The 20,325-nt window shown below is 40.3% G+C and overlaps 1 protein-coding gene across 3 annotated transcripts in view; it reads left to right on the forward strand.

The window, feature by feature from the left end:
- SMIM14 (small integral membrane protein 14) overlaps positions 1-20,325 on the forward strand; it is a 54,014-nt gene that overhangs the window by 2,029 nt on the left and 31,660 nt on the right. Inside the window, exon 2 of one of the 3 annotated variants that reach the window (XM_058839175.1) lies at positions 1,706-1,834. The gene's annotated coding sequence lies outside the window, so the exon portion shown is untranslated. Of the gene's footprint in view, positions 1-1,705; positions 1,835-13,000; positions 13,156-13,183; positions 13,403-20,325 lie in introns of those variants that run through there. The other 2 variants (XM_058839174.1, XM_058839176.1) reach the window with 2 other exon arrangements.

Genomic DNA, 20,325 nt, shown 5'->3' on the forward strand with positions numbered 1-20,325 from the left:
TATTTTTGCTTTGTTAAAAAAGGTCATTTTTTATACAAAAATTGAGAAGCTAGCCTCTTTGTGTGATTTCAGTGGCTTCTATGTCTGACTCCCTAATATATTTTATGGTATGTTGATAATAAAGCCCTGAATTAAGTTCTCATTAGTCTTTTGCCCTTAGAAAAATACATACACAAAATGTACAACTGTAGTCCATTGAATAGAGCTCATTTTTTGAATTTAAAAAAATTGTAGTATGTATGATTTCAGGACATAGTTCTTTCATTGATCCTATCATCATTTTAGTCTTTTCCTGAATAGCTCTTTCAATAGCAGCTTTTACAAAGTGGCTGCAGATTGGTTTATGCTTTTGCCCATTGGTGTTGATCACAATTAATAGAGTGGGAGATACAATTCTGAGTATCTATGCATTGTTTATTATGCTTGGCATATTGTTTTGAAAGACTTCTGGAAGTGGGAGCAGGAGATATGGCTCAAGTTCAAACTATGTAAGGTTATTGCAGGAGGAAATTTGATAGGGTCAGTGGTTAAGGCCTCAGCCCAAGCTATCAATACAGAAAGGATAACAATATTCATTAGCCAATGCTAGGATAACCAAACATCCTAAACACTAAACTTCCCATATAATGTGGGAAGTACTGTCTATCATGCAAACTATATATAGGAAACAGTTCCCCACATTTTCATGGAAAAGTGGCTATGGCTCATGCAAAGTTTGTGCACACTGAATTCACTGTACATCCAATATAGCCCCATGTGCAAGGTTCTTCCCTCTCAGACTATGGATGCCCGCAGCCCCAGTGTACTGCCTGGGGACTCCAAGATGCTTATGACAGTATTAAGTATGATTTATTTTCCATTCTTCAAGTTAAGATTCTTGGTGATCTTTTTCTCATTTCCATATTTTCCTAATTTTATTATTTTCATATCAATAGGAAATTTTTCTAGTAGAATTACTTAGAGAAAATTTGGAATTATAGAGATTGTCCCCTTTGATTAGAGGAAAATGAGATTTTTGAAACATTAACTTTGCAGTATGCAGCATTCTATTCCTCTTTTACTGTTTTATTTCTTGCATAACAAAACTACCACCTCCTCATCTTGGCTTTAGTTTAGAAAAATCAAAAATGTCAGGCTTGATCTTCTCTCTTTGTTGCTGGAGGATTACTTACTGGAGAGGAAAGCTGTCTCAAGAGATATGTATATTGATTTCAATCCCTTTAGAAACGGGTTGAACCTGTAGCATTTTTAATTCTTATTTTATTTATTTCATGAGATGTCCATATAAGGATTAACTTTACAGGCTGAGTTATTATTATATTATATGCACTTTGCATTAAAATGTTTGTATACTCATTTATAATAGTGCTTTATTTTTTAAAAAAGGCAACAATTAATATTCATAAACCCAGGTTATTTCTAAATTTAACCTTCATTTTCCGGGAAAGGTACACCTACAGCTCTCTATGATCCTAGCTTTTAGCAGAGAAATGCAGGAATTCTGTTTTTTATCTGCGTATCACTCGGCACATTTTGGAGACTACGAATAAATTTAGCGTGCACGTTTATTGTCAGTCATATTGTTTTCCTGTGGCAGCCTCTGGATGATTCAACTGACCTGGGATTAGCGTTATCATAAAAATAACTAACTGGTCGTGCAAGTTGACCGAGTTTAAAGATGTCAACTTTCCTGTTCCTCCTATAGGTGTCCATGTCCGGTTGCGTGGCCAGGTGTAAGAGTGCCCTCTCCTGGGTGGAACAGAGCAGTTTGCCTTGCTCGGCTGAGACGGCTCCCTCCTTTGGGAAGCTTTCCTTGCGTTACAAATAGCTCAAGGTACTGTCACTGCTTTGTCCAGCCTTACCTGTAAAGACGTTGATGAAAAATTTGTAGGAGTTCTTTAGGCAGAAATGCCAAAAAATTTGGTGTTCAGGAAGAGAGAGGAGGTATTCACTTGAGATGCCTGCGCTTACCAAATTACAATTTTCATGTTGTTAGCAGATGAAATATATATGCATTAAAAGGCAGTAAGGGTTCTAACTAAATATTAGAGTGAAGTCACTCAGGTTAAATTCATATGATGCAATTCATCTGAGTTAGTGGAGTTATATCAGAAAACAATCTATGGCATAGCAAATTTTTCATTAAATAATGAATGTGCAGAATTTTTTGGTAGTTTAATAACACCCTATTGTCCTTCACTTGTTAAGGGCTGTTCGTAGAAATTGACAGGACACCCTGGACTTTTCATTAATTTGATATTGGTCTGCCAATATCTTCTAAATTAATGTTATATCTCAATCTGATGTTTCTAGTAGGAAAACCTAGATACAAAGACACCAAATGCTTTTGAGTCTGTTAGCAAAATTACTGGGGTTTTAAGTTTCCACTTTTTTGTGGAGGAGTGATTTTCAGCTGACGGTACATACACCTTGGGGTCCATGGGCCAATTCTTATGGCTTCATGAAGGAAAGAAAAAAAAAGAGGAGGGAAAAATTAGGTTCAGCTGTGAAATAGTTCTTGTATTTTGCAGGAGCTCACAAGTTGATTAATATTCTTAATGATCAGGCATCTACATTGAAAATTTGGCAGCCACAGACTGACAAGTTGATTACAGGGAGCTAGAAGTACTTCTTATAAAGAAAAAGGTGTAAAACTGTGCTCCTTTCTTGCTATTACAAAAAGAAGATAGCAGTCTTTCTGAGGATCCTTTCAAAATGAAAGTAAACTGTGAGTAAAGAAATAGATTTCACAACTTAACATGGCTTTATTAGTAGTTTTGTGAATATTAGAGTTATAAGGGAAGGGAGGATCTGACCAATGGTATAAAGAATTTAGTCACTATACTATGTTGCTGGTATATTGTTGTCCACTCAAAAAACATTTTCTACCTTGAGTGAAGAATTTGTATCATTTGAAGTACTTTGTATTATCATCTATTAATGTAATAACTTTTAGATGTTATCAAATCTATGTAACTTAATTAAATATTGTGATCTTTCTTTCATAGAAAGGTAGCAAAAAGAGTTAGATCTGCCTCAAAAGGCCAGCTGGACAGCTTTTCCTGGCCAACTGGACATTATCTTCTCCTCATGGCCTTAGGATTTGTGACTGAATAAAAATTGCTCCTATTTTAATGACTATAGGAGCTAAAATCAGTTCCAGACTTATATTCAGTAAACCTCCATTTCCTAAAAGTCATCAGGACTGAAGTATATCAGACCTTTTAGCTAAAAGTTTAATTTTGTTGATCAGTGCAATGGTAACCAAGGAAGTGCCTAAATGCAGCAAGTAAGTGAGAGGATAAAATGGCATTAATATTTTGAAGTGATTGTTTAGAGGGTGGAGTTAGTGTCTCTCATTAGGACATTTGAGTTTGTAATTAGAACTGGAGCAGCAAAAAATTGTGAAGCAGTAATTGAATGAACATGAGAATCCAGAATAAATTAAAAATAAACCCATTTTCTTTGGTAGTGGTCATCATTGCTAAAATATTTTCACATTCCTAACAGTGTAGATAAGCTGACTGCTAGGAAGCCTACTGTATAAAGTGGTCCAACTGCCAGCATATATATCAAATTTGTGACTCTGGGATGGCTCCAACTGGCTTTCTGTGTTTTCCTTTGAGCAGATAGGTAGCACTTATTCAGGGAGTTTATGTTGCAAACTGATCTGCATCACCGCTGTGTCTTCTCTGGAGAAAAGGATGAGAGTGGACACTTTTCCTCTTAATGTACATAACCTGAGACATAGAGCCATCAACACAGGCTGCAGAGATGGATTAAACTCCTGCAGGCAATAGTTTTATGAATAGTCTTATGAGGTGGTCCCACCTCAAGAAAGGTTTCCAGCTATAAAAGAATATGCATTAAAGATGTATGAATAACCATAGTATAATACAAGAATATGTGCAGTAAAATCAGAAAACTACTACAAGCCAAGCCACAGAGACAACATACTCCAGTAAGATTTGTGTATCAGTTGTTAACAATTCCTTCAATGATGTCTCTGTTTTGTAAAGCATGGGACTTTTTAGGGATCCTGAAAGGTAGAACTAATAATAAAAAAGCAATCTGGAGCTCTTAAATTCAGTAATTATTGCTTGATCCAGCAATTTTTGATTCTGAGGCTTTTTGAAAATTTTATTTAGAATTTCAACTTACTTCTAATGACGTTTTTGCTAAATTAAAAATAAGTTAAATTAAAATTAATTTTGCTAAAGTACAGGATAATCTGTTATGATGGGCAGCAAATCCACAACTGATGGAAGTCTTTTGGAACTGTCTACAAGAAAAATTTACAAAAGAGTGAAGTTTGTCAGAAATCATCCAGAAAAAGCTCAGCTGTGACAGATGGGTAACTTATCAGGCTCTGTTGTTGCAGATATGTTGATACTATCCTAAAACAGCTGCATTTTGGAGACTAGAACAGTTTTGTATTAGGAAAAAAACGCCAAGTTTTTCTATTGATCTTACTATGGTAGAATGATAATTTAGAGTTAAATCCTTAAGTTTAAATCACTAGTCAGTGTTAGCACCATAGTTCTGTAAAAAAGTTAATTGATCAGGTTTCAAATCATAGAAACCAGTAAGGATCAATTCAAGAATAGAAGTCCGGACAATCTGATTTGTTGTTTTCCTAACCTGATTGTCTTCAGTTTGTCCACGTGGCTAGCAAGAACACTGCACCTGGCAATTTATTAGAGAACATTGAGGATAAAGTCAGGTTAAACAAACAAGGCTCAAATAGTGTCCTGCACTGAGTAATGTACAGTTTCCCTGAACACAGCAGATACAAGCCATTTTTCTGGTCTCTGGATTTCTGCCAAGTACGCAATGTTTCACAGAGCAGTATTGAGAAAACCGCTACTATTCTGTGTGTCTGTCTTTTCAGCAGTAGCATATGTCTTTGTTTATGTGGAAGATCTACTTTAGATGTAAGGAGTTCCTTGTCTTGAACATTTGTCTCAGATGAAGGGTAGCAATTATAGCATTTTCATTGAAGTATAATCCATCTCATAAAATTCCCTGTTACAGCTTTCCCATCTTTCTGACAGTGCAAAAAGATCACATGGTGAATTGGAAGTAGCTTTTAAAGGCAGTATTCTAGAATGTATCTTTCTTTCCCCAAACAGAGGTTAGTCATACTGGGAAGTATTCAGTAATGCTGTATGATTGTCTCTTGATTTTGCAGATTCTAACTCTTAGTCCTAGGAGTGTTGTGATATTATGCTGCTGGTCCCTTCCCCAAACACAGAGCAGACATAAAAGATATTAACTCTCCCAGCAGACATATTTATAGGTGCTATACTATCCCTGTATCTTAATATCACTCATTCCAAATAATTTTACTCCTACAGAAATTGCAGCGAAAGTGCTTTGCAGATATATCTACTCCTGGGCTCCCTCTTGAGTGGCACAGTATCACAGAATCACAGCAGGGTCAAGGTTGGAAGAGACCTCTTGAAATCATCTAGACCACCCTTCCTGTCAAAGTGGGGTCAGCCAGAGCAGGTTGCCTTGCCAGGGCCATGTCCATTTGAACATCTCTGTGGATATGAGACAGCACAGCCCTTTTGGGAAACCTCTATCAATGTTCAGTTAGTATCAGAACAAAGTGTTTTCTTATGTTTAGCTCTTGTCCTGTCACTAGGCACCATTGTGAAGGGACTGGCTCCCTCAGTATTTTCTCTACAAAGGAGTTGGGCTTCTGCTTTAATATAGCTTCAGCTTCCAATATTTCCATCTTTTTTTTTCAGTAATTCAGTTTTAGAGACATCATCTATGTCTAATGATTACCTTAGTAGCTTAACAAAAGGTAACCACAAAAACCTGTTTAAACACCAAAAATGTAAATTCACACTTTCAAATACCAAAATGGTTTCCCTCAATCGGTGTGGTGTTCTTGCAAAATTTATGAACAGTGAAGTGTGAATTCAATTGAATTATAGAATGGTTTGGGTTGAAAAATACCTTAAAGATCACCTACTTCCAACCCCCTGCCATGGGTGACACCTTCCACTAGATGAGGTACTCAGTGCCCTATTCAACCTGGCCTTGAGCACTTCCAGGGATGTGGCAACCATAGTTTCTATGGGGAACCTGTTCCAGTCCCTCATCATCCTCACAGTAAAAAATTTCATCCTAATAAACCCATGGTAAAAAGGCGCTCCACCCTTCTTGTAGGCCCCTTTTAGGTACTGGAAGGACACAATAAAGTCTCCCCAGAGCCTTCTCTTCTCCAAATGGAACAGTTCTCAGCTGCTCCTCACAGGAGAGGTGATCCTTCTGATCATCTTTGTGGCTCTCCTGTGGATTCATTCCAAGAAGTCCATGTCCTTTCTATGCTGTGGGACCCAAAGCTGGATATGGTACTCTATGTGGGGCCTCACAAGAGCACAGCAGAGGGGATGAATCATGTCCCTTGACCTACAGACCACACTTTTGATGCAGCCCATGATAGAATTGGCTTTCTGGGCTGCAAGTGCATATTGCCAGATCATGTCAAGTCTCTCATCCACCAGCACTTCCAAGTCCTTCTCAGCAGGGCTACTCTCAATCCATTCTCCTCCCAGCCTGTATTTGTCCTTGGGATTGCCTTAACCCATGTGCAGGACCTTGCACTTGGCCTTGTTGAGCTTCATGAGGTTCACACAGACTCACCTCTCAAGTCTCTCAAGGTGCTTCAGGATGACATCCCTTCAGTATGTTGTTTGCACCACTCAGCTTAGTGCTGTCAGCAAACTTGCTGAGGGTATACTACAGAAGAATTCTTTTTTTCCTGACCAGACAGTGTTGTCAAGTTCTGTAAAGTGGAATTTTCTTTCTTACACTAAACCACTTGTAGGGTTTACAGCTCCTCTTCAAAAGGTGTGACATACTACAGCAAACATCCAGCTGCATCATACCACATCCTCAAACAAAAATTGTTCAAAAAGCAAATGTGCACAAGTTAAAACCCTTGCATTATGTCTATAGAGATCTTGGCCAGCCAAGAGAACAGTCATTTCTTACACACTTGTCAATACTCATATACAAAGTAAAAAGTATGGTTGAGTGTGCTACAGAAATGAGAATATCGCTTACAGTGATAACAGATCAGATTTTTTTCCAATAATGTGAATTAGTTCTCTGTAGTCCATATAGAGATGCTGCCACATTTTATGTGAAAGAATATGGATCTTCAAGCACTGACTAGCAGAGTTAGGCCTTTTGATACACCTCCTCAGTGACACATGAAATGTCTTCTTTTTATCATATCTTTTTTCTTAGTAAATAATTACTTGGCTTTTTAATGGATGGTACTCTTAAATTTCAGTCATATACCAAGTGCTTAATACTAACTGCAAACTGCATATATCCCTTTCAGATCAGTGTAATTCTCAGTTCATGACCAGAAAATTTGAACTTATTGCTGCTTCTTAGTTATATGTAGTAGTGTTTTAAAAAATCCTTTGGGATCTTGTTTTCATTTTCTCACTTCTGCACCTAATATCAAATCTGCTTGCTTGCATTTTAGCTTGCGGTTTGTCTATCAGATATAGCTTCTTCTATTAGGCATTCACTTGGAAATGAACAGGGATTAATTTTTATTTCAAGTCGGTGAGAACTGTAACAGTTGAGGACTCTGACTCATGTTAAGAGGCATTTTGAGACTAAATGCTGAAATGGCTTTAGAGAGGGTGACATGAGATGCGTTTTTCCCGAGTGGCAGCAGTTTTCAGATGAATATAGCAATGTTAGCTGCTGGTAAATTTATGGCTGCAGATAGCTTATGTGAACTACAGTTGCTTATGAAGCAGTTCATTCTGTTTCTCATATTTTCTTTGTGAGAAAGCCTCTACAATTGTGCAGCTGCTATTATAATTTCTGCTCCAGAGAAAAAAAACAATTTTTAAGGTCATAGCAGTGTTGGTTCTCTTAGACGACATTTTTAGAGGGGATTGCCCAAAGCAATTACAAAATAATGTTCCAAATACTGATTGGATAATTATCAATGAAATTTAGTGGACTATTACATTATGTGGTTACTGAGAACATACTATTCTAATACTACAGAACCATTTCAGCCTAATTCAGATGGTGTATCTTTACCAGTGAGTGTTATCATTAACAATTTGATGGCTCAGGATTTAATCCTCTATTTTTAAATTGCTTTTTGCAAGCCTGACCTTGTAAGCATTCCAATTGGCCTGCTTGCATTTCATAGTTACTCTAAATTACTCGTCATTATTCTAGTTAAGTGTAATATAATACTTGTCATCCCCTCAACTTCAGATTCCCTTCATCCATTTCCTAGTTTGGAAAACTTCACTGGGCAGCTGTGGTCTGGCAGCACTGCAGCAATCCTTTGTGGTCATTTTCCCTAGACTGTGGCTAATTGATCATGAAAGTCTGTGTCAGTGTGTTGATGCTTCAGGAGCACAAATGATCCTCCATAGATCCTCTGACAATTTCAATGGAGTTTCTTGTTTCCACTGAGCCATACTTTTTCTGTGAGTTCTGACAATTGTGGTTGAGTGTTTAAGTTTAGATCTGCACATTGACAGAAAATCTGTCAGTATAAATTTGGTTCAGTGGTTATTACGTGAGTAAATATTGGTTAAATTAACATAAGTACACACTATAGTCTTTGAGCCAGCCAATTCACGGGCTTGCTGCCTAGTGTCCCAAAGTGCTTTTCAATTCTCTAGACCTTTGTAAGATGCCAACCCAGCTGAATTCTAGGAATGCTTGCAGGCAACTTTTCTAAGGACTTGGCTTCTTTTTCCCAAATTAGATTTCCCTTTCCAAAAATCCCAGTGTTGCTGCCAAAAGGCCTCTCTTACCTTGATACTATAATGGTATTTAATTAACTTTTCCTTTCTGCTTCCTAGGTGCCATTTTCAGGCCATTTTGCAGACCTCTTCTGAATGGTTCTTTGGCATCAAAAATTGCAGCAGAGTTTCCTGTAGATTCCTTCTAGGAATAACATTATCTACTTATTATGAAATGCCTACAAGAAAAGAGGGAGCTCTTTTCAGACAGAAAAGGAGTTACATTAGGAGGATTCGCCCTATTTCTAGGTAATTTTTCAGGTCTGCTGAAACCGCACAAAGTGCAATGAACAATTTCCTCTCCACAGAGTACCTGGATGTCAGCAATGCAATGCCTAGTGACATGACTTATGCAGCAAAGATGAGAAGAATATCAGCAGGAAAACGACTTCATGATGGGAAAAGTAATATTCTTGGGTGTCTGCAAACAAGCTCATTCATTATTTGGCAAGTTAGATCACCAACATGACTCCTATTTAGCCATTGCCTATTGGGGTAGAAAGGTTGAAAGCCAGCACTATGATGTGGAAGGTGACACCTGCCAATTGCTTTACAAAATGCCGAACCCACGCTACTTTCAGATGATGGATGTAGAGAATGTCATAGTAAGTTTTGCTCAACTTCCACCCTCCTCCATTGTACAGGGTTTTGGTAGAAGGAATATTACCATCCTCTGCCCTTTAATCAGAGTTGTAGTCATAGTTTTAACTTGGCAGTGGGCAGCACAATGCTTTTAGTGTGCCAAAATCAGTGGACTATTCTCTCCTTGTTACTAGCTGATTTTGAATGCATCTCATGGATTTGTTCATAAAGTCATCACTGTTTTCATCATAGTTTGACTGCCAGAATGGAGACTTCATAGAGTGAGTCTGAAAATAGCCTCCATATCAGGATCTTGTTTTACTGCTGTGTTGTGCACTGAATTTGTGAGTGTAAGGGGGAGCAGATGGCTGAAGCCTGGGAGTAGGAAGCTGAGACAGAATCAGTGCCTGCTATGGCTTGTTCATTTGCCCGTGAGAACCAGGAGGGCCAAATTCTGAGGGATGTTCTGGCAGAATGTTTTATGTAAAATACTCAGCTACTTTCTGCTTACTTGTATGTTCTTGCTGATTTGAAAGCAATAAGCTTATGCATTGTTTCTCTTGCTCCTAGTCTCTACTTTCTGTGGTTCCTGTTGCCTGTCCCTCCTCCCTGACAGTTCATCCTCTGAAGTTTCATACATGAGGATAAACCTTCACAAATCCATCCTTCATTAGGCCCATCAGTTTCCCGTATTTATAAGTATGCCAATAGAATTGTATATGTTGAACAAAGAAAAAAAATCAGAAAAAAAAATTGCTATTTTGCTGTCAAAAGGCAGTGCAAATAATGCAGGATACTGGAAAAAACCCTCAGCTTGTTACTGAGACCAGTTATGTAAAACTATTTTCAGATATGCTGAGCTTTGCAGCAACAACATGGGGTGAAGGAATGAGAGTAGGGAGAGGGAGCTTTTATCTCACCCAGCAGGGCTGGCTGGTCAGCCAAGTGGTGCTGCTTGCACACCTCTTCAAGGCACAATTTCAAGACATTACCAGACATTATGCAAGTACCTGGATGGGATGATGTGAGAAATGAGCCAGAAAGATATTATGCACTGAGGTCTGCAATTGGCTCAAAGTGAGGAAGACATCCCAGCTCTAGCTGTGCCAACACTGCATACTGCTTTCTTGTAGATCACTCTGTTGTCATCACTCTCAGCTCCTGCCTCTCCTATATAAACTCTTTGCAGGTTCATATTGTTTCTGACAAGGCATCCCATGCTGCTGGTCCTGCTCACTTAGTCTTGCCCTTCCAGTTCTAGGACTGTTCAAATTCAGTTCTCCAAGAATGAATCACTGAGATTCTCTTATCAGTTTCAATGGTTCCTCCAAATGTGCCTGTTATCATTTTAGCAACTAATATTTGACTTTGTCCAAGAGCTGTTTGGCAAGAAAATAGAAGTATTCGGCATTCCTGCCTTAGCTTGGCAGGAGGAACTCTCCTCTGCTATTGGTGCAGTTGGCTTTTCTCTCCTCTCTTGTTTGAGTCAGGACTCATGGTAAGCTGTGTCTGGTTTGGGGATTTCAGGATCTCAGATCCATTTTCTAGAACAATGGCTAGCCCTGTGTATGAGGTGTGGGAGACAGATAGGCAGGACTACTTAATGGTGTTGAGGAGCTGCCTTTGCTTGTTTCTGGTGAAGGGTTAGGAGAATGGCTGAGGGAGAGCTGGAAGGAAGGATGCAGTTAACAGTTGAACATTCTTCCTATTACTACCCTCTGACACTGTTGTCTAGGTTAGCTTAGCATTTGGCCAGGACAGCCAAAGTATACTTCAAGCCAAGTGTACCTTGATATTGCTGATATTCATGGTTCCTATTGCAGTCCAAACTCCTGAACAGGCTGTCAAGAAACCTGTTCTCCCAGGAAACATTGTAGGGATATAGCTTCATACTTCCATATTAAAGATAAGTTTTAGCATCCCTGGTGCCTTACCAGAGGGTTAGTTCCCTGGATTGAGGTAAACAAGATGATACAAGTTCTGCATAGTTTAGCTTTTTTTGTGTGATGGCCTGGCTTTGTGTCAGTGCCTTGCCTTCCTTTTTAGTATTGCCACTGCTTAGTTGGGCGCTAAGACAATAGAAAGGACTAAAACATGGGACAGGAGAGGCAAGATCCTCAGCAAGTCAGGACTGTGTGTGTCGCATTGCGCAGCCCACACTTGCAAGGACAGGCAACAATTGTGACAGGTTAGCGTGGAAGAAAAGAGCGGGTGACGGCTCTTAGGTGGAAAATCCGAGGGTCCTTTAATCTTAACACCGGAGTGCTCCTGAATGCAGCCACACACTAATACCCTAAACAAAGGGTCCAGCTTATATACACTAGCTTCAAACTTTCTAGAAATATTCTAAACAATTATGAACGACAACACAACCCATATTAACATAGTAACTCCCATGATCCAACACTAACTTTAACTCTCCCTAACTTAAAACAATATCCCCAAACTCAGGGTGTTGCTTTCCATTGCCCCAGGTTGATCCCAGCTATGGCTGGCCAGCCCATGGTCACCACATGCGTGGCATTGCTAGTCAAAGACAGCCTACCTGTTGCCTCTCAGCAGTGGAATGGATATGTCCAGGACTAGCCCTAACTGAGCAGAATTACTCTATGCGCATCTTTCAGAGAAATGTGGCTCCATACACCAGTGATGGTTGGGCATGCAAGGCTCCCAACTGGCAGTGCATCCAAGACTTGGCAAAGTAACATAGGCTAGACACCCAAAGTCAGGAAAAACTTTCAGAAAAAAAAGTGTAGCCATGAAAGGATGCTTGAAAATCCCAGGACAACTGCAAGTAGTCATGAGAACAGCCATATGTGGGTCATATGAGACTATGCAGCACTGGTCAGCGGTATCAGCCCGAGAGCACTTGCAACTTCTATCCAACCGTCCTTTCTCACTCTAATTGCAGTACTTGTCCTTGTTACCTGGCTTGGAGGAGGTAGAACAGCCTTGGAAATATTGGAGGACAAGATTTTCTTCTCTGTATAATCCACACTGCATTATTGTATGGTATCAGCGTCCCCAAGACAGGATGTGGTCCATCTTTCTGTATTGGGAGCATGACACTCCCTCTCCTTGGCTGAGAGAGAAGCCACAATCTGATTTTCCTTTCTAACTTCATTCACAGCATCTAAATACCTATTTTCATGGATGCTTTAATTGCTTAGAGGCTCGTGAGTCACGAGCTCCTGAGCAGGCTTTAGATTTCAAGATGAGAAACTACACTGTAAATTCCCTCGTACTTCGGTGGGGGTGGCTGGGGCCAAGCGACCGAAGTGACCGTGCTTGTGACGACGGCGCGGAGCCCTGGCCGCGGGGGCTGTGCCGGACCCGCAGGCACACCTGGCCCCACAGCAGTCCCGTCCCTGCGTCCTCTGCGCGCTGAGCTTTTGGAGCTTTATTTTATGGCCGCCGCGTTGTTCGGCACTGCGGCCGCCGGCACGCTGCGCTACCGCAGCCCCAGAGCCCGGCCTGCCGGACAGCCCGGCCTGCCGGACAGCGCGGCCTGGGACGCGGCTGCCCCTGCCCGCAGCAGAGCTCAGGCTCCCGTGCCGGGCGGAGGGGCGGGAGCGGGGGGCGGAACCGGGCGGCGCCGCCCCGGCCCCGCCGCCGCCGGGAGCCGGCAGATCCGGGTCTCGTGGCGCGGGCTGACGTGTGAGCCGGCCCGAGCCGCGGGGCCGAGCCGCGGGGCCGCCCCTGCCCGTCCGGCCGCCCTGCCCCCGCCCCCGCAGCCCTCCGCGACGGCGGCCAGAGAACGGTGAGCGGGGCCGCCGCGGCGGGGCCGGGGAGGGCGCGGGTCAGCCGCGGCCGAGGGTTTGCGCGGACACCCCCGCCCGACCCTCCGTCCGCCGGGCGCGGCGCGGGCCGGGGAGTGGCGGCCGAGCCCCGGTGGGGGCTGCGGCGTAACTTGAAGCCTGTTGAAGTGCAGAAACGTCCGCGCCGCCGGGCGCTTCGCCGGGTTCCGGGGAAGGTGAAGAGTGGGAGAGCCGGAGCCTCTCTGCTCGGTATCAGGCAGCTCCCCTTTTTTTCCAAACCAGAGAAACATCGGCTCGTCTTCTTATCAGCTGGTCTGATTGTGGTTTTTCTGATTATCGGGTGTATTAGTGTGCAGTGGCACTTTTCTGTCGATTTTCTTTTTTCTTTTTTTTTCTTTTTTTCTTAAAGGATCTGAGTGATACTTTGAGCCGAAGAGGTTTAGTTTTCTCTCTTTAAAGAAGCTGGCAGTGGCGTGCAGACACCAGGATATGTGCTCCCAGGCTGCTCCCCGCTTTATGAACAGGGTGCAGCTGAAGTGGGAGAGATGAAACGATGTCATGTTAAAGATAATCTCGGGAAAAGGACAGGATCACTCTGCTGTTAATTTATTAAAGATAGGATTCCTGCCGGGAGCTCTTCATGTATGCTCTAATATGTGATTCCTAGGGAATCAGTGGGGAAGGGGTAGATTTGCCTTGGAGACCACGAGATATGGTTATTTCTCTGCTGCTGTCGCTGTGCTGGGTTCCCCAGCTGTCCTGCCCTGCAGCTCAGCCGCTGCCATCCATGGCAGTTTTGAGGCCTTGGCTAACCAGCACTGCTGCGTGAAAGTGGTGCAAGACCTACATCAAAAACTTTGGTGCACTGACAAACACCTGTTCGCCTAGTCAAGTGTCTCTAGGTTTGCCTTTTAGATTGTAGACTGTTTGTGTTTTAATACTGTCTGAACATCTAGATCTATGCAGATAGGTAAGTCTTGAAAACCAACTCCAGTTTTTAGAGGCAAGGACATCTGACATTTGGGCCTTAAAAGCATTTTACGTTAATGTTGTTAGTGTGCCTACTAGGGAAGGTGTGTATCTTTAGTGAGTATTATGTTAGTATTAGTATTAGTGAGTATTAGGTTATGCATTAGAAGTCTTTAAATGCTTAGCTATTAAGAGTGTTATCCACCTTTACTCATTTATGTTACATTCCAAAAGCAGACATAAGCTCAAAAAAATCAGAAGTGTGGGAGATCAGTTTTACTTTTTTATTTCTTCCTATATCCTTGATAATTTCATCCAGTTCCTGTGATTCAGTGAGATGAAAGAAATCAGTCTTTGATTTTAAAAAGTGACCCTGTCACTAACGGTGAGACTTGAAGTGGTAGAAGCAGTTTGCAAAATGAAACTAATTGTAATGGTAGCAGTCATTAGTTGGTTCACTTCTAACCACTGTTCTTTGCCCTGCCACTGTGGTGGGTGAGTCCAACATCTTTGGTTCTTTTTGCCTTCTGTAAAAGACAAGATTTACAATGTTTGCCTAACTCTTGAGTGGTACAGAGTTCTGGATTTTAAGTAATTTAAGATTGTTTTGTATATGGAGCTAAATAATGGCAAAGTTATACTGGATGTGTTATTGGTAATTCCACACTGTGTTGTTGCACTTGCTTCTCAGACCAGCATGGATGTCCCTGACCAACTTAGGACCATAAGCCCCAAGGTGTGCTGTAAAACCGACATGATGGTAGCAGCAGTTTTGTAGCTCTGGGTGGATTGTTTTTTAGCCTAGTTGGATATTATTTTGCTGATTATAGAAATAAATATAATAGACAAGATTCTAAGAAATTCTTTATATTGTGAACATTGTGGTGATTTTGCAACACCTTACATAAACCACAATCAAATCCATTAAGTTCCAAACTGCATGGCCCAGTTACATGAGCAATATTCTGCAGTCCATGTTCTTTTCTTATAAGGGAAAAATAAGAATAATCCAGTTGTTATTAAAGAGTGTTTTACACTTAAAACAATTCATTACATTTCAATAATTTTTAAACTCTTACCTGCTTTAAAAAAGTTGGTACTTGGTTTTGGAGAAAGTTAGTTTCTAACTGACTTCTGGTTTTGTTATTAACTTCTCGTTTCCTACTTTCATATATTTAAACTTCAGAATAAGTGGTGTGTGAATGTTATTTTCATAACAGATGTGTAATAAAACTACATTTGTACATTTAGAATTTTCCTTCCTTGATATTATGGGTACTTGACATACATTCTTAAAGACCAAGTTTTGTCTTTGCTGAAGTTTGTCATACCAGAATTTGACCTAGCAACATCATGAGAGTTCACAGGGCCAGTACAATTAAAGTAGCAAGATCTTATCTTCTTATAAATGCGTATGAATGGCAAAGTTGTACAGTGCCCTGACAATACCAAGTATCAAATTCTTACTCTCAATTATGTTTTGTACATTTATCAGATTCTTCATCACAACAAATACAAAAATGTTCTGGCAGATGCATTTATGCATATAAAGCTTGTCATCTGGCCATATTCTGCTTGGGACACAGCTCAGAGAGCCTGTGAACCTACTTTGCATACATGCTGTTACACACTGCATATTTGCATTTATATACCTGATATTACACTTGATGTTAAACATGCTGTCTGTCTTAACTTCCTGGGTTAGAGATTCAATTTACGACTGCATACAGATCCATCTAGTTGTTAATGAGGCACCTGATTCTGCAAAATGCTAATGTTTCTTGGAAAATCCAAGTACTCCCAAACCCTCTATAAGTACAGTGGAAGCTGAGAAAACCTCCTAAGGCTCTACCACAGTCTTTCAGTCCTTGTTCAGGAAAAAGGAATTATTTTCCCAGAAGAGCTCCTTCTGCTTGACTCATCAACAGTTAGCTTCCCTAGTTCCCAATGAGCCTCATTTGAAGTAAGACTCCTTAGCTCCTCATTATGAAGGAATACAGTCAGGGATATGAGAATGATCAGTGTGTGTTAGCTGTGTTAGTCTTCTGTTGAGAGAACAGTGGTTCTGCTAGCAGTATAGTGGAGAGATATGGTCCTATCCTCTTCCCTATTCCCACCACCTATTCCACACTGTTGGCTGAGGCTAGGGCAAGAAAAAGGTCCCTTAGTGATGATGGATAGGGCTTTTCATTAAAGATTTGAAAATGCTTGGGGGAGCAGCCCCTGGCATGATTGAGCGATTGTGCATTTGCATTGTTGTTAATTGAACAGATATGCTTCAGAAGCTTTCCTTTAAGTGTCTAACTTGTATTTTTACAGATAATTGAAGAAATTAGTCCCATTTGGGTGGGAACAGAATTACACTTGATAAAAGTTTTCCTCATTAAGATTAGTTCTGATTCTTCTGCAGCTTTGCATGCCTTAAAAACCATGGCTTTCTGGAGCTAAATATACTTTCGTTCTTACTTTATAAAGCTTCTAGACAAATATCAGATCCAAACCACTGGGTGTTCCTCAGAAAGGAAAAATTTTTATCAGGAAAAAACCCAGAAAAGCTGGACAAAAATGTAGCACCAACCATTCACATTACATAAGCAGCTGCAATGCTCATTTACTTTATCTGTTGAATCTTTGTCAAATGCACACCTCTCGTATTAGAGCTTTGGTCTTTTTTGTTCATATGTTCACATGTGTATGTTCATATATTTCCCATTAGTTAATCATAAAATCTTTATTTTTAGCAGAGCCATATTTTTAGACAACTTAATAAAATAACTTATGTCTTTTTCACACATTAAAAAGTTATTTAGGGGAAAAAACAGCTGTCTGAATGAAATTACATGAAGGTGTGAAGAAAAGTTTGGGTTAGCTCTTCAAACAGTTGAACTAAATGAAGGGTGAAAGAAAGCTTCCTGGTATGAGCAGCCTTAGTTTAAAAAGAATTCCGGTGCAAGAGATTACAGTGTTGTTGGGGGTTCCTCACGCTGGTATCGAGATGAGACTGATCAGATGTGATCCATAATTAAGAACCCAAATTTGAAAATACTAGGTAAACACTTTATCACAGAGAGCTCTGTGAAATGTAGAAATAATATATTTCTTATATAAAAGAGACATTTTTGAGCCGTGGAGATTGTCAGACGGTTAAGCTTCAAATTTGTATGTAGAACAGAAGTGTCTAAAGATACATTATTTTCTGTGTGAAAACAGTGGAGCCAAAGGTAAGATATATATGTGTTGCAAACTAATCCTGATCTTATGAAACAGTACCGTAGATTTTTGTTGTGCCAATTAATAAAATGGATTTAAAAATCTGTTGCTAGTAGGTGCAGGGAAGAGTTGTGTAATTTGCATTAACATTTTCCTTTTGATAATCTAAACTAGTCTGTGAGTCTGCTGAATTAGATTGATGATATTCTCTGGTTAAAACTGGGTCATCTGTTAGCTAAACATATGTAAATAACCAAGTCCAGAAATCCTGTTAATTGCTAAGGATTCCCTCTGGTGTAAATACTAATTTAAAAAATTTCTAATTGATAAGCTTCAAATTGTTTACTGCAGGTATGTAAGAAACCTGATTCAACTTCTATTGAAGTTGAAGACAGGCACCAGCTAGCTTCAGATAAAATGTGATCTGGCCTAAAGGGGTTAGGAGTAGGGCTGCCAGGGAATAGAGCTGCTTTCATCTGAAAATTGAAAATCCTGCTATCTTTCTCAGCATGCTGCTACCTTGTTAAATCTGTTTGCTCAGTGGCAAGTTATTAGAAACATATGTCATCCCTGGAGAAAAAAATAATGAAAGTATTCCACAGAATTTCGGTATAATTTTGTGTTTGTATGTGATCAGAGTTACATTAAGGATTTAGTAAGGTATTTTGTAATGTAAACAATTGTACTCTTAATATACTAGTATAAAAAAGCTTCATCATTTGTGGTTTAGGGCTGCATTTGCTGCCTCAATATGGTGGAAAAAGTTCCATTTTTATTTGTTTTGAAACTATGTTTTTTGTAAAGGAGTGAATAAGAGACTTTTTTTCACATTTAATTTTGCAAAGAGATAAAATTTCTAAAAATTTCTGAATGATTAACAGTTAAAGAAATCTAGTATGAATTAATGAGTTACTGCAGGCCACCTGAGCTGCAGTAACTGCCTGGTTGCTCCTGGTTAGATCAGGGCCACTCTGGCGTGTTTCATCATAACTTTTTTCTTCTACAGACTGAGCAAAGTTGTGTTTCAATGGCCAAAACCAGCATAATAGGTTATATAGTTTCTTATAGGAGCACACTTTTTTAGTACTTTTAAAAGTAAATTATTAGTTTTGTATTGTTAAGCCCAGAACATCTCTCGGGTTAAACTGCAAAGTCAGTTCCCTTTTTTAATTCCCTGGGAGGCTTGTGTGAGATCCTCACCTCTGCCATTTTCCATCTGCAAAAGTACTCTTCCTTCTTGCTTCCCTGCAAAAGCAGCTCTGCCCCTTGGAAGGTGTGCTCCTCTTCCATGTGTAGCCACTTGCTCAGAATCTGGCTTGCCAAAGCAGCACAAGCCTTTGGCCCTGGTTGGCATGGCACAGCGTGGGTGTCCTTGCAGGGCTGGTGCAGAAGTGCTTCCAGCAGGGTTTTCAGGTTTAATATGTGTTTCTTCCTGCAGCAGCGTATCACTCGTACAGCTGCAGGAATGCTGAATTTGGGAGATTGGCAATTGTTTGGGAATGGGAACAGGAATGTCAGCAAGCAGTAAGGCAGTCTGTAATGCTGGAGACACTAACCAAAAACAGGAGAGTGACCTAATATGCCCAGGTTTTCTATTTAGTATTGAAGTGGAAGAACCATGAAAGTCAGTGAGAACTCTTGCCTTACTGAAGACCATAGGAGAGGGCTCCCAGTTTGCTCTGTAAACTGGTTGAAATACAATGTGTTAGTAATTTTACAGAGGATAGCTCACCTTTTTGCATAAGCATATGTGAAATAAAATTAATAGCTATTAGTTACAAAGTGCAGTAGGAATAACTTTGTTGTCCTAAAAGTTTCCTACACTAGAAGAAGCTGAAGCATTTACTTGGCAGAAAGAGGGTATTATTCTTGGACACTGTTCTGTATCATTGACATCTTCTCTTAATTGGTTTTCATATTCTGAGTGCTTTCTTTCAGAAAAATGTCATAATTTTAACAAAAGGATGACCAAAGCTGACAGCTGGAGTTTGGTAATAATATTCTGTATCAAATATCAGTAAATGAATTCTAAAATAGCTGAACTGCTTTTTTGGTCCATGACTGTATGTGCATTAATTAGCTCCTTTTCAAGTGTTGCCCAGAGGAAATGTTGAGCCACCTGCATGGGAGTAAGTAAATAGCTTTTTTTTTAATCTTGGTGGATCTTATTTAGCTCCTTTAGGGAATTCAGTTTTGGTCACTGACATCAGCCTTATTGCCTTTAAAGCATGAAATTTCTTTGTTCTTACATACTGGGGGTCTGACCATGGAAGAGGAGGAGGGAAACAGTACTGAACAATACTGAAAAAGTACTGAGGAGTTTCAGTGTGTGCGTTCTTGTCCTCTTGACACTGACAAGACTTAACTACGCTGAAAGAAGCATCTGTATAATCTTCTGTATTTCCCTTACATGCCATTCTCTGTTGAACTGATGCACCTCAGCATACCTGTAACCTTGGTTAGCCCAGCCAAAAAACAGTAAGTTTCCTTCCAGGTTCTTGTTAGATCCTGCCACTCTTTGAAGGGATGTGAACTTTTTCACATACTTCAGTTTGAGAAGGGTTGTGATGCTTGGCTGTGAAAGGGCTTTGACCATAATTATAAGTAGCTGAAGTTTTTATGCTCTGATTCCTGCTTCTGGATTCCTGCTCTAGATGTTGTTGGCGGACTGGCTCAGAAGAATATCCTGCCCCGCTCAGAGCAACTCCAAATGTCCACCTTTTTCAAATTTTCACCTTCAGAGTGAAAATGTTAGCAACCCAGCAATGCTTAGAATATTGTGGTGGTCACACAGTAGTGGAGTTGTGCTGTGAAGACAAGGGATGTATCAGTGCTCTAGTAGTCGTCTAAGACCATCAGAAAAAAACTCAGAGAGACCTTTACCACTTATTTCTCAGCTTCAAGTCTGCCCTGCTCCAAAGCTCCTTCTCTGATTTCAGATGTCACTGTAGTATCCTTCAGTGGCTGGTTGAACATTTCTTAGTTTCTTTGGC

Source organism: Poecile atricapillus, chromosome 4, assembly GCF_030490865.1.
Source record: "Poecile atricapillus isolate bPoeAtr1 chromosome 4, bPoeAtr1.hap1, whole genome shotgun sequence".
NCBI lineage: Eukaryota > Metazoa > Chordata > Aves > Passeriformes > Paridae > Poecile > Poecile atricapillus.